Source organism: Canis aureus, unplaced genomic scaffold (assembly GCF_053574225.1).
Source record: "Canis aureus isolate CA01 unplaced genomic scaffold, VMU_Caureus_v.1.0 ptg000165l_RagTag, whole genome shotgun sequence".
In the NCBI taxonomy this organism is placed as follows: Eukaryota; Metazoa; Chordata; class Mammalia; order Carnivora; family Canidae; genus Canis; species Canis aureus.
Window position 1 is genome coordinate 50,915 of NW_027554462.1, and position 14,263 is coordinate 65,177.

General features: G+C 45.9%; 2 pseudogenes; both read left to right on the top strand.

Moving 5' to 3' along the window:
- Positions 1-388: 388 nt before the first annotated feature.
- LOC144309693 (uncharacterized protein C2orf72 pseudogene) lies at positions 389-1,191 on the top strand (annotated as a pseudogene).
- Positions 1,192-9,172: 7,981 nt separating this feature from the next.
- Positions 9,173-10,761, top strand: LOC144309690 (polycystin-2 pseudogene; annotated as a pseudogene).
- Positions 10,762-14,263: the final 3,502 nt, after the last annotated feature.

A 14,263-nucleotide genomic window follows, 5' to 3' on the forward strand; every position in this document is an offset into this window, starting at 1 on the left:
GCCGTATGATACTAGAGAAGAGTCTTAGCGAACTGTAATTTCTAGAAAAAGTGAACATAGTTTAATAATTTCTTTATTTTTACAACATAGTCTGAGATTAAACACTTATGTCTTATTTTGAATGCATTATGAGTATATTTAACTCTTGAAATAAATTTGTATATATAATATATAAGTAATATATATATATATGTTTTATACATAGATGTGTATATGGGAAAGTGCCATAATTAATTTAGCAGAATCAGAATAAAGGTGTAATCTCATCACCGTCTATTTTCTGAAAAGGTATATGTGTTTCAGATCAGAGTGATATCTTTCCCCACCAGCTGCTATGCGGTCCCCTTCTCAGTAACCTGGGTAGTTCGTGATTAAATGCTTGCTCTAGGCGGCGAGCAGGCAGCGGAGCCGGGAGCTGGAGGCGCGGCCGCTCGGCCGAACCGCCCTTCCAGGCGCTGCGGGAGGCGGCGGGCGGCCGCGGGCAGGTGCTGCTGGAGGGCGGGCTGGGGAGCGCGAGCAGAGCCGCCGCTGCTGCGGGACGTCGCCGGGCCCTGTTCCCGCCCGAGCAAGCCGCGGCAAGCCGGGGGCGCAGGGGGCGCAGGGGGCGCAGGGGGCGCGCCGTCCGCTCCCGCTCGTCCTCCTGCTGTGCGGCGCGTCCTCGCTGACCGCCCGGGAGCCGCGGCGCCGCCTGCGGGAGAGGCTGCGGGACGTGCGCGGCCGCCGGGGGCGCGGGCTGGTCGGGGCGCTGGGGGCCGAGGCCGGCGGAGGACGCGGCGGCGCCCGGCTCGCGGCCCCTGGAGGCGCTGCTGCGCGCGGTGTTGGGCCGCCAGGCGGGTCCCCGTGCAGGCGGCCGCCCACTGCCCCGGCCACCCGGCCTCCAGCCTGGCCGTCCCCGGGCCGCCTGCGGGGCGCTGCAAGCCGCCGGCCCGCGCGACCAGCAGCGGGACCCTGGGCGAGACCAGGCCTCCCCGCACTGCTGGCGTGCTTTTCCTGGGGTCCCTGGAGCTCGGGGAAGGATCCAGATGCCACCTTCCCCAGTGACCCAGCTCAGGATCACCTCCAGGGTCCTGGGGAGGAGCTGTCACTGACAGCCATATGTCCCAGCGGAGACTGTGGGACCCCGGGAAGGGGTCGAGAGCCTGTGATGGACTTGTCCATACTCCTGCTGAGCCCGCTGGAGCCCCCAGATGAAGGCTGGGCTCCCGGGCCACCCGCACTCTAACCTGCACACTGGGGACTGGCTCTTGCTCACCGAGCTCCCTTGCCTCTATGTTGGCCTCGGAATGGTGGTCACTACACAAAGGCCCCACCTGTCAGAGGCTGCTGCACTGAACAGCTGGGGAAACTTGTTTTCCTGGAACCTGCCCCCCGCCTCATATTTGCTCACTTTCTGATCACAGTGAGGTTATTTGGTCTTTCTGGACCTCGGTCTTTCTACAGCATTGGGACAGATGGCTGTCTACTTGGAGGCTTTGTGGTGCTGTGGCAGCCCATGGTGTGTTGGCATGAGCATCCATCATGTCAAGTGCAGCTGGAAAGAACTCTGGATCAGCTGTCATCAGATCAGGAATGGGTGGGGAGCTTAGACCTGTCATTGAACCTTTGGGGCTTCTGTTTCTTAAACACTCCAGGGACTATGAGCCCAGGGGCTCTCAACCCAGGGCCAGACTGCCGCTCCAGGTAGCACTGGAAGCTTGTGTATGCATGTGTGAGTTTGAAAGTGTAAGTGTGTGTGTGTGTGTGTGTGTGTGTGTGTGTTGGGAGGAGGGTTACTGTGACTGTGAGGTGCCCCTGGAACTTAGTGAGCTTCTCACAACGTACAGGACAGACTCCAACAGCAAAGACTTATTCCACCCTAATTGCCCATCAAGGCACCTTTGAGAAACTCTGGATGAGCCCATCTAGTCTCTCTGAAATTCTAGGAAGTCCCCCTCCCCCACCCCAGCAGAGAGGGTTGGGCTTCCTGAGATCTTGGCTGCCAGAGGAAGCTGGAATAAAGACTGCACTGCTGCCCTGGGGACCTATTGGGTCAAAGCCAAGACATCCACATGCTCTGCCTGACCACAAATGTTGGAGAGGATGCGGAGAAAAGGGAACCCTCTTACACTGTTGGTGGGAATGTGAACTGGTGCAGCCACTCTGGAAACTGTGTGGAGGTTCCTCAAAGAGTGAAAAATAGACCTGCCCTATGACCCAGCAATTGCACTGCTGGGGACTTACCCCAAATACAGATGCAATGAAACGCCGGGACACCTGCACCCCGATGTTTCTAGCAGCAATGTCCACAATAGCCAAACTGTGGAAGGAGCCTCGGTGTCCAACGAAAGATGAGTGGATAAAGAAGATGTGGTTTATGTATACAATGGAATATTCCTCAGCCATTAGAAATGACAAATACCCACCATTTGCTTCAACGTGGATGGAACTGGAGGGTATTATGCTGAGTGAAGTAAGTCAGTCGGAGAAGGACAAACATTATATGGTCTCATTCATTTGGGGAATATAAATAAAAGTGAAAGGGAATAGAAGGGAAGGGAGAAGAAATGGGTAGGAAATATCAGAAAGGGAGACAGAACATAAAGACCCCTAACTCTGGGAAAGAACTAGGGGTGGTGGAGGGGGAGGAGGGTGGGGAGTGGGGGTGAATGGGTGATGGGCACTGAGGGGGTCACTTGACGGGACAAGCACTGGGTGTTATTCTGTATGTTGGCAAATTGAACACCAATAAAAATAAATTTATTATTAAAAAAATAAGGATGTAGGACTTAATCTCAGGCCCTCGTCCAAGGTCAAAGCAGACCCAACCCAGAAGTGCCAAGTTCCTGAATCCTTTTTTTCTCTGTTTATGAGTCAGACAGGGTCGATGATATTCCCTGAAAAACCAGAAAAGCCATCTGTTCACTCATAGAATGAACTCTGCATTACCTCCCTTGCCTTCCTCTCCTGCCCCTGGAGAAATGCGGTCTTTGGAATGGCAAGAGCAGCTCTTGATTTTCCCTGGTAGGAAGCACTGTCTAAAGGAAGTAGCTAGATTCATTCATTCATGCATGATTTGCTCAGTGGACATGCAGTTGGGCTACTATATGCCCAGGATTCCACAAGGTGCTGCATACCTTTCAGTAGTTACGTTGGCTTTCATCTCTGATACCGAAATGTGGAATTGGAAACCTGTGGCTGAGGGCCTGTGTGATATCAAGGAGGGTCCCTACTGGCTCCGTGCTTCAATTTATTCTTCATAATATGCAGCCTGGTTCTATCCTTTCTCTGCCTGGTGGGGATAGTGTGAAGGCAGGCAGGGTGACATCTTATTTGGGGTTGGTTAGTAGCAGGTGTCATTTTAATAATGCAAGGCTGTCTTACCAATAGGTAGACCTGGCTGACCTCCTACGATGAATGAACTTAAACAATTACCACTGATTTTGTTTTAAAATGGGGAGACTGGTATTTTTGAAGCTGCTATATTTTTCTATTCCTCTGTTAATTTCTTTGTAATCATTGGGTTGGATTCTTATTATTTGGTGGGGAAGGGAGCTTTTATTAAGGTAGGAAATTATATAAGGCAGAAGTCACAAGGCACAGTCTCTGCTGTGTTTAAAATCCTTTTGTATTTGTTGCCAATATTTGAAGCTTGAGAGATTGCATGTTAAAAAAGCTGGTTTTCTGGGTGGAGGATGGGGCATGCCATTAAGTCTGGTTTGCTGTAATCCTCCTGCCCTGGAACGCTCCTCCCACCCATCTAATCCACCCCACCACTGTACTTCACTCATCTATGCCACCTGCCTGGTCCTGGTGGACATTTGAGTTTACAAACCTGTGGCATAAAGGGTGGTATACATATTTTTCATTACTTTCAGTTTCTCTGGTGACTAGTCGAAGAGAGAAGGTCTTTACTGAGATTTGTGTTCTGCTTCCCAACTGGGAAACATGGGACTGACATACTTTGGGACCCAGGTTGGCTTTTTCGACACGTGGCGAAGATAAGCATGAATTTTAGGAATAATCTAGTTGGTATTTTTTAGCAGACAGAAGAGTTAGGTGCTGGAAGGGATGACCTTGGTGGTAGGTCTCTTCCCCAAGGACTCTCAGAAGGCATGAAGATTGGGGTGGGCCAGGCAAGTGCCTCCAGTCAAGTCACAGTCAGGGCTGGTGCATATTAATCCTTCTAACATGGCAGTAGTTGTGCTGCTTCTGACTTGGATCAATAATTCCTTGTATGTAATAAAACCGAACAGTACATCATTGCTGTCAAATAAAAAAAAATGCTTGTTATAAAATGAAACAAAGGAATGTGTGCCCAGTATAATATGAATATTTTTATGTCTAAAAATGTTCTGAATATAAAAATATTGGGTATTCGGTACATTTCCATATCCCTTCATTATAAAACGAGTAAGTCCATCAGATCTGAATTTAGTAATGAACTTTACATCATGTTACTCTACCATCAAATATCATTCACTCTGCTGTCTTTTGAAATGAGATATAATACTGAAAATACAGGTGCTCCCGGGAAGGACTCTGTCCTAGGATGGTAAAAGTCTTCCAAACAAGTTTGTCAAGAGCAACACTATTTCAGTATTCAGTATCAATTAATATTGCTAATTTTTAAATCTCTCCCATCATATTCCCCAAATCCATAATTGCCAGATTCTGTGAAAGCATCAATTCTTATGTTCAATACTGAACAATACCAAAGCAGATTCTAAGAATTTTTAAATAACAGTCACAATATTACTACATTCAAAAAGATGTATAAAGCATGTACTTTAGAACATCCACTTTGCTAAAAGGAAAAAAAAAATCCAGTTTTGCATTCTGTCTATATATCATAAGTGAGTGTTACTCATAAAGGATTTGAACTCCCTCAGCATATGTGTCCACTTCCGCCATTAAAGTGAATTCAGGTGCCGGGCATGACTGTCCCCAGACAGGCTTTTTTGAAATAACTGATGGCTGTGGTCTTATTGCCCCATTGAACTATATCTGGATACACTCTTGTTGCTTTGACAAGAGTTTCATACAACTCCACAGTCTGTAGAACACGTGGGATGTATCTCATAGTTTCTTTTATTAATGTAAACTATTTTCACTTTCTCCAGTGACAAATTGCTCCAAATTAGGTTTTTTACACCTATTATGACTGAACTGATGAGAAATTCATCTGTAGACCACAGCTGTGTATTGCAAGCATTATAAACCCTTGTGGCAAGGAGGTGATTGTTACATTGCCAAGATCAAGCAGAAGAGAATTGTTTATTTTGGAGGGAGGCAGAAATCTTCGTTTTCAAATTTTTCAAAAATTTAAAAGATTATTTGTTAAGATCCAAAATGGCCATTTTAAGAGCTATCTAACAGCAAACTTGTTTTAATATATTATGAGAGAGTGAAAATTTGTGCAGAGCCACTACATTCAAAAAGAAAAAGAAAATCTACTATTTTATTACTATTTAAGTATCCATTGAATGTTAGAAATATGGCAAGCATTGTATGTGGCAGAAGCAATATCTGGTGAACATACCATTTACATGACATGGAGAAGATAGATCTCTGTGAGAGGACAGGAATGTGATCCATGCATGCACTGAGTCCATATTTCCTAAGTGTATTTACACACACGTTTGTAATTATTCTCACCTGGTATACTTAATACTGTCTGGTGATTTGCCATGGATGACAACTGCCCTCCCTTAAAATCTACCAAAGGGACATAATGGCCTGACTTTTGAAAAGTTGCTGACAAGGAACAAAAACATATTTAAAAATTCAGTACTAACAGCAAATAGGAGCTTTATAGTAACACTTGGAAAACACTGAGAAATCACAAATAAATTCCAGAAAATTGAAAGAAACTTATGCTCTACTTTTCTTGGGCCATTAATGCATGAGAACGGAATAGATTTGAATACTCTTCACTTTAAAAAAGAACATGACTGGTTACTATTGATAAGTATTGTCATAAAATATAGGGTAAAATCAATGCCTAACTTTCAGAAATTGCAGACACCTCCAAATTTTCACATGTCAAGAATACCATTATCCACAATGTCTAAAGTATAGTACAATAAAAAAACCAATGTCCATGAAATTATCGTCACAATGCAACAATGTTGTGTTCACTGAATAAATATTCACTATAACAAGATTTCAAAAAAAAAGACTTCATTCTTTAATTTTTGGTATAGGCATGTGACTGTCAGTTTGCTATTGTATTCCTATGTGAAATAGAAGATTTATAGTAAAATATATTTGACATTTCCCTTAGTCATAGTCAATGATAATTTTAATCAAGATTGCGACAATAAACAATTATTTACCTTTGTCAACATAAATATGCAAAGAATACTAATTCTCATAATGTTCATGTTTCTTTTATCTTTTTAAAGATTTTATGTATTTATTTATGACAGAGAGAGAGAGACAGACAGACAGACAGACAGACAGAAAGACAGAGAGGCAGAGAGGCAGAGGGAGAAGCAGGTTCCATGCAGGGAGCTGGACGTGGGACTCGATCCTGGGTCTCCAGGATCACACCCTGGTGGTGCTAAACCACTGGGCCACCGGGGCTGCTCTGTTTGTTCTATCTTATTTGAACATTGGACAGCATTTGATATGAAATGTGTCACACTCATTTTCTTTCATTTTATTTGAAAATTTAAAAACTCTTTATTAAATTGGTCATAGAATTTCTCAATGCAACAACAATTTATTGAATCTATCTCATAACTTGAAATTATTTTTTCATAAATTAGTACACCCCAAATTTTTAAGATCCATCTTAATGTACTACAAAACATGGAAAACAATTATTGGATCATTAACCTTGTAACAGACATAATAATGATTTAGTAAAATGTGTAGGTTTTTTCTTTCACTAAATGACCATTTCAAAAGGAATATTTTCAAAGAAAATTATTAGTTTAAAAATTAGTCTAATGATTTTGGTCAAAATATAACACAGACAGGAAAATGAGACTTCTAAATTAAAAGAACAATTTTGTCGAGATAACTTTTTTTAGACCAGAATATGAAATTGTTTTTTAGATTGTGATTCCAAATCATGAAGAATCAGACCAAAGAAAGTGAAATAAATTCTTCAAGAATGTCAGACCTGCTTCAGATCTTTTTAGAATAAAATGGATATAAACAAACCAACAAAACACCATATTCTTTAAAGACAGTTGCACAGGCTTTCTTTATAAATAAGAAGAAAGAAGAAACCATTTCCTACATATGTTCCAAATAGTACATAGTACCAAATGCTCAGTAAGTATTCCTTGAATAACAAACCAGCACAAGTACCACCTGTTAAAAATAAGCATCTAAGATAAAAAATAAATTTCAATTAGTTACGTTGAAAAAAATTTTAGAGGGCGCCTTGTGGTGGTTCTCTATAAGAGGTATGCGTGATTAGACCTCAGTGACAAAAGGAAAACGTTCTAGGCTAGAAAAGTTTCAAATAAGGCAAAAATTTTCCCCTCTTAAAGATGTATAAATCAAATTCTTAGGATATTTTTAAATCATACTAATAGGAAAGCCTTGGACAAGTTATTGAAATGTATCAAAATTCATGTTTTTCTGCCAACTGAATATTTATTAACACTTATATAACAGTTATGAAGATGTATTCATATGAGCATATGCAAATGAAAACCACTTGAGATCAATAACTATAGTATAAAAAGTTTATGAACATGGACTTTAGCTGACATAATTTTCTTTTTTTCTGATATAATTTTCGATTGGAAATGATCTCATAAAAATCAAAGATGTGACATTGCATACACTGTGATGTTGAAGTCTGAGCTGACTGGGGAGTTCCTTCCTGCCTGTTGCTGAGCCTGCAAGTGAGCTCGCTCAGGGATGACACAGCTGTCTGCATGTGCCTACTGTTTTATCTCAAAACTTGTAGTGACAGGTGTGTCTTGTCACACTCTCTGGTGACCATTACAGGCCTGCCTTGTTTATCATTTCAAGATGAGCTCCGATGTGTGTGACCCTGACAGTACAGAATATAATCAAATGCCTTTGAACCGAGGAAGAGGAATTTATTGCTTGTTAACACATTTTACAGTTTATAGGGTCATTAGCCCCTTAGCTTCCGAGATTTTTTTTCAAGCTTGGCTTTGAATCTATAAATTCAACGGATTTCTATCACAGAATTGACAAGAAATGTGATATTTAGTGTAGCCTTTTATAAAATCCTTACCTCATATATAACGTATAACAATAAAAAAGAGTTAATAAGATGCTTTTCCTTTTCTTATCCATCTCAGAGGGGAATAATATAGCAAAGTTGTGTAACAAACAGTGAATTTTCTATATTGGAGTAGAAGATGTCTTAAACGTCATTAGTTTTATTTTTTATAAATTTATTTTTTATTGGTGTTCAATTTGCCAACATATAGAATAACACCCGGTGCTCATCCCGTCAAGTGTCCCCCTCAGTGCCCGCCACCCAGTCACCCCCACCCCCTGCCCACCCCCCTTCCACCACCCCTAGTTCGTTTCCCAGAGTTAGGAGTCTTTACGTTCTGTCTCCCTTTCTGATACTTCCCACTCATTTTTCTCCTTTCCCCTTTATTCCCTGTCACTATTTTTTATATTCCCCAAATGAATGAGACCAGATAATGTTTGTCCTTCTCCGCTTGACTTACTTCACTCAGCATAATACCCTCCGGTTCCATCCACGTCGAAGCAAATGGTGGGTATTTGTCGTTTCTAATGGCTGAGGAATATTCCATTTACCCCAAAGATACAGATGCAATGAAACGCGGGGACACCTGCACCCCGATGTTTCTAGCAGCAGTGTCCACAGTAGCCAAACTGTGGAAGGAGCCTCGGTGCATGGAAAGATGAGTGGATAAAGAAGATGTGGTTTATGTAGAAAACGTCATCGATTTTTTTTTCAATTTTTATTTATTTATGATAGTCACAGAGAGAGAGAGAGAGAGGCAGAGACACAGGCAGAGGGAGAAGCAGGCTCCATGCACCGGGAGCCCGACGTGGGATTCGATCCCGGGTCTCCAGGATCGCGCCCCGGGCCAAAGGCAGGCGCCAAACCGCTGCGCCACCCAGGGATCCCAACGTCATCGATTTTAAATAACTGCACGACAGGGGCCGGGAGGGAGGCGAGGCCGAGCGGGGGAGGCGGGCCGCGGGGCCGCGGGGAGGCCGGGGCGGCGAGCAGGACGCGGCGCCCGGGAAGGAGAGAAGGCGGCTTCTGCGCGGGGCGGGGGCGCGCCCGGCCCGGGGACCGCGATGCCCAGCTCCAGCCGCGTGCAGCCGCAGCAGGCGGGGACCGAAGCCGCCCCCGCGGCCCGAGCCCTGGGCCCCGGCCGCCTGCTGGGGGGCGGCGCTGCCGGGGGCGCCGGCCTGGCCGCTGCGGGCGGCCTCCGCCAGCAGAGGGGCCTGGGGACGGAGACGGAGCGCCCCCGGCAGGCGCCGCGCGGGACCCCCGGCCGAGCCCGGCGTCCCCCTCTCCCCGCGCTCGTCGTGCTCCGGACGGGCGTGGAGCCGCTGCAACCCGCTGCGAGGCCGAGGAGGAGGAGCAAGCGGAGGGGCGGGGGAGGAAGGGCGCACGGTGGTGGAGACGGCCGTGGAGTGGCGCCCGGGCAGCCGCAGGTCGGCCGCCTCTTCGGCCGGGAGCTCCGGGGCGGCCGCGCCCGGGGCCTGGGGGGCTTCCAAGGCCGGGCCCCGAGCGGCAGGCGGCGCCTTCTAGAGGACCCGGGCCGCCGAGCCCCAGCCCGGCCGGCAGCGGGGACCCGCGGCACAGCACCTCCCCCTGGACCGGCAGCCGCCGCGAGTGGCCTGGGCCGGGCGGCTGGGTCTGGCTGCGAGGTCTCTGGGGAACGAGACTCATGGAAGAAAGCAACAGCAGCCGAGAGAAGTGCCTGGAAGTGCTTTACGGAAACGACCACATACCTGCTGCTTCTCAGGCTTGTGCATGTCGACCCGGGGGTGACGAGCTCCAGGGTGTGCTGCTCCACCGGGTAACGTCACAGCTCTTCCTAGACGCCCCAGGGTCCAAAGCAGCGAAACAAACTTCAAAACTCTTTCTTCAGTGGAAGACTTCTGGAAGTTCACCGAAGGTGCCTCATGGGATGGGCTGTACTGGAAGACACGGCCCCGCAACAGGACCGAAGCCGACAACCGACGTTTTGTCTCTATGAGAACCTCCTGTTAGGCTTCCACGGATCCGGCAACTCAGAGTCAGAAATGGATCCTGCTCTAACCCCCGGACTGAAGAGATGAGATTAAAGAGTGCTATGATGTCTACTCTGTCACAAAAAGGTGACTTTTTGTCACCTCCACAAAAGCACTCCTACATCCGCAAGACCAGGCGCGAGCAAACTGTTTCTACGGAGCTTCGGGATTCTCCCACCTGGAGGCGCTGCCGGATGACAGCGAGGAATTGCAGCGCTTTGAGGCTGTGTCTGCCAAGGGCCAAGAGGCCCTGGTGTCCAGGGCTTCCCTGAGGCCACAATCGAGGATTTCCACAGCACGTTCGTGGGCCTGATGGAGCGGGTGGAGAAGCAGACCTCTGTAGCTGACCTGCTGGCCTCCTTCCACGGCCACAGCACCTCGGACTACCTGGTGGTGTACCTGCGGCTGCTCACCTCCGGCTCCCTGCAGTGCCAGAGCAAGTTCTTCGGCACTTCCTGGAGGGCGGGCGGACAGTCCAGGAGTTCTGTCAGCAGGAGGTGGAGCCCATGTGCAAGGAGAGCGACCACATTCACTCCACCGCACTGGCCCAGGCCCTGAGCGTCTCCGTCCAGGTGGAGCACGTGGACCGCGCGAGGGCGGCACCACCAACCCGCACACCTTCCCCGAGGGCTCTGAGCCCAAGGTGCACCTTCTCTGCCGGCCTGGGCACTACCATATCCTCTACAAACAGGGCTGGCCCCGGCCTCCCGCTGCCCTGTCTGCCCTCCCCTCTGCCAGGCGCTAGACATGTGCAGAAGTTTTTTGTGGTTATAAATGGTCATATTTCACTCCCTCCTCCACCTTCCCCCTCACGCAACCTTCCACATTTTATTAAAGGAGATGCTGGTGGTGAAAATAAAGTAGTGAAGTGTCAGTAGTGAAGACCGGGCTCCTTTTGGTCTAAGAAACAGAACTGCGGAAGTGTCCGTGCCCTGTAGCCATGTGCCCTGGCTTCTCCATCCCTTCATTCATTCATCCTCTAAACTCTTAACCAAGGAGAAGATGCTTTAAGTGAGTCTTCAGTGCTTATAGTTAAGACCATGCAGACCATGGCCAAAGTGACCTTTGGTTTCTCAGATTTTCTCTACTTTTTACTGCCTTCAGCTTCTGCATACGTATTTTTCAAAAGACTAAATTGTTGACTATATGGCCAACAAGAAAGTAGCTACAGGGCCTCTGGAGATTTCTTTGAAGATTCCTGGATCCTGTTTTCCTAGATCCAGTGACATCGTTCACTAGGTTGTTATCGGGTACTATTCTGGAACAGAAATTCTCATTTTACTAGCGTTTATGAATACATTTTTGTTCAGAGTACAGGTATTTAAAGTGTATACTAAACATGTGAGCCAGTTTCCTGTCTGGTTTAAAACCTGGCGTCTCAAATGTGTGTTTATGATTTTGAATATGTATTGTCCATTGTGCAGATCTGTGGGGGTTTTGGTGTCCTTTTGTAACCATACTTAAAACATCTTGTGTATGAAGGGAAGCTAGTCAATACTTTTAGAAATACTGTAACTATTATAAAGAAATAAGAGTGTGCAGCCCAGGTGGCTCAGCGGTTTAGCACCGCCTTCAGCCCAGGGTGTGTTCCTGGAGACCCGGGATTGAGGCCCATGTCCAGCTCCCTGCATGGAGCCTGCTTCTCCCTCTGCCTATGTCTCTGCCTCTCTCTTTCTCTCTGTGTCTCTCATGAATAAATAAATAAAATCTTAAAACAATAAATAACTGCATTACAATTTCAAATGCATTCTATAAACTCCTATCAATACATCATAAGCTTATCTATAAAAATACTATAGTAAATGAATTAAAGAAACAAAACATTATGTTTAAACACTATGGAAATTTCACTTGTTTACTTTCAAAAAAATTATTTATTTATTAATGACAGAGACACACACACCGAGAGAGAGAGAGAGAGAGAGAGAGAGAGAGAAGCAGAGACAGAGGCAGGCGGAGAAGCAGGCTCCATGTAGGGAGCCTGACGAGGACCTCGATCCCGGGTCTCCAGGATTACACCCTAGGCTGAAGGCAGCGCTAAACCACTGAGCCACCTGGGCTGCCCACTTGTTCACTTTTTATTTATTAATAGTTTTTCTAGAATATGGAGAAACTTAAATTTAAAACAATTGCTATTTGGCAAAAGTGTATATATTTTAACTTAATATTTGGGATTTAAATTAATAATTGATTACAAGATAAATTTTGTTTTGTTTGTTTTTAAAGATTTTATTTATATATTCATGAGAGAAACAAAGAAGAGAGGCAGAGACACAGGCAGAGGGAAAAGCAGGCTCTCTGGGGGGAGTCCTATCAGGACTCGATCCCAGGACTCTGGAGTCACTCCCTGAGCCAAAGGCAGGTGTTCAAACACTGAGCTATGAGTTGCCCCAGAAGATAAAAATTTTTAAGCAAAATGATTGAAAATATTCCTGAATTCTAACAAAAAGAAAGAAGGAAAATAAGTTATAGTGATTCGATACCTTTAAATGGAATTGAAATCAATTGGAATTAAATTATGTGATACATATTTCTTAATCATAACAATGGACTCCTGTACTAGACAGGAGGTAGTTTATCTTATATTTAGTAAGAAGGAAAACCACATTAGTTCTAGCACAGTGAGAAGATATTCATTAAAATAGCTATTTAAGGGATCCCTGGGTGGCGCAGCGGTTTAGCGCCTGCCTTTGGCCCAGGGCGCGATTCTGGAGACCCGGGATCGAATCCCACATCGGGCTCCCGGTGCATGGAGCCTGCTTCTCCCTCTGCCTATGCCTATGTCCCTCTGCCTGCCTCTCTCTCTCTCTCTCTCTCTCTCTCTCTCTCTCTGTGACTATCATAAATAAATAAAAATTTTAAAAAAATAGCTATTTAACACTAAAAAGCCACTTCAAGAGTATGCTGACCCTCTCCCATTCAATTATCATCTTCCATTAGAACACAGGATGAACCTCAAAGATGCAAAATAGGATAAAGTCTATGTACCTGGCAAGTTTCTTAGTTATAAACGACAGAAACCAACTCTGCCTAACTGGAGTCATTGGGATCATTGACAAGATATCAGGTAACTCACGAATTTATTGACGTGTTGGCAACTCAGCTAAGAAACAGAGGGAGGCTGGGTCAGGGAGAACACAAGCACAGCCAGATGCTGCCCCCGATGCAGCCGCCTCCAGGTCATCTCCACTGAGTCCTTCACCTGTTTCCTCAAACAAGAGCCATCACCTTCCACGTGAAAACTCTCCCACTAAAATCATGCTGTGGGACTCCAACAGCAGTTCTTCTTAGTCCATGAGTCTGAGTTCAGCCTCATATTAGTCCTAATTCTCATATTAGTCCTAATTCAGCAGCTGCTGAATTTCATTGTGTTGAGCGGGTCTTCTCCTCAGACTCCAAACTATTTACACTTTCCCCCTGCTGTTTGGGATGCCCCTGTACCCAGGATACCCTCTTCTTCAATGTGTCCCTTGGTGTAACCCCACTTCACAACCCTTCTGCTGAGGGGATTCCATCTACTTTCACAGCTAAGACTCTCTCTCTCTCTTGCCTCCAAGTCTCTAACTCCACCAGCCTCTGAATTCCAGATCCTCACTGCTCTTTCCTTTCTGTCCACTTCAGCATTCACATTCAACATGTTTCGAGGTCAATTTATCATGTTGCTCGATCTTTCTTTTTTCCTTTCTTCTTCCGTGCACTTTCTCTGTAGGCAAGTCCAGCTTCTGCACCCCCCAAGACCTACCTAAACATGAGGCATTTTCAGTTTCTCCATCTCTTTCACCTTACAGGTTCAGATGGTGGCTACAGGGCTTAATTATTATTGTCTCTTCCCTCATTATTCCAGTAGCAGAACTACCCCTGTGCTGTTTCTTTTTTTAAATTTTTTTTTATTTATTCATGATAGCCACACACACACACAGAGACAGAGAGAGAGAGAGAGAGAGAGAGAGGCAGAGACATAGGCAGAGGGAGAAGCAGGCTCCATGCACTGGGAGCCCGACGTGGGACTCGATCCCAGGTCTCCAGGATCGTGCCCTGGGCCAAAGGCAGGCGCTAAACC